General features: G+C 65.8%; 1 protein-coding gene across 1 annotated transcript in view; it reads left to right on the forward strand.

Moving 5' to 3' along the window:
* Positions 1-444, forward strand: part of AP3S2 (adaptor-related protein complex 3, sigma 2 subunit) — a 9,606-nt gene that overhangs the window by 3,421 nt on the left and 5,741 nt on the right. The window lies entirely within an intron of this gene.

The raw sequence follows: 444 nt of genomic DNA on the forward strand, positions 1-444 counted from the left end.
CCCGGGTTTCTGCCCGGCAGGGGCAGCACAGCCACCGTTTGGGTTCGAAAAGGCCTTTAAGGTCATCACACCCCACCGCTGACCCAACCAATGGTCACCCCCCCGCCTCTGTTCCCCCCATGGTGAATCCGCTCCTTGTTGCCCATTATCCCATGACTGGGTCACGCCACCTCGTTATGCCGCGCCCGGGTGATTTCCCGGTGTCAATCACATGCCCTGTTGGGTTTCCCGGTCCGTTCAGAGCTCCCTGTTGCCCCCGCCACCTTGGGCTGTCCCCCCTCTCCTCTCCCAAACAACCCTGGGGTCCTGCAGTGCCCTGGGTGGCCTGGCCTGGCCCCGCTGGCCCCATACAGTGGATCTGGGGGACTGGTGCCCTGACGGCAGCTCCTGCTGGGGATGGGGCAGGGGGAGAAGGGGCGGCAGGCAGTGGGGCGGCAGGCAATG

This window comes from Chaetura pelagica, unplaced genomic scaffold, assembly GCF_000747805.2.
Source record: "Chaetura pelagica isolate M959 unplaced genomic scaffold, ChaPel_1.0 scaffold658, whole genome shotgun sequence".
NCBI classification, from domain to species: Eukaryota; Metazoa; Chordata; class Aves; order Apodiformes; family Apodidae; genus Chaetura; species Chaetura pelagica.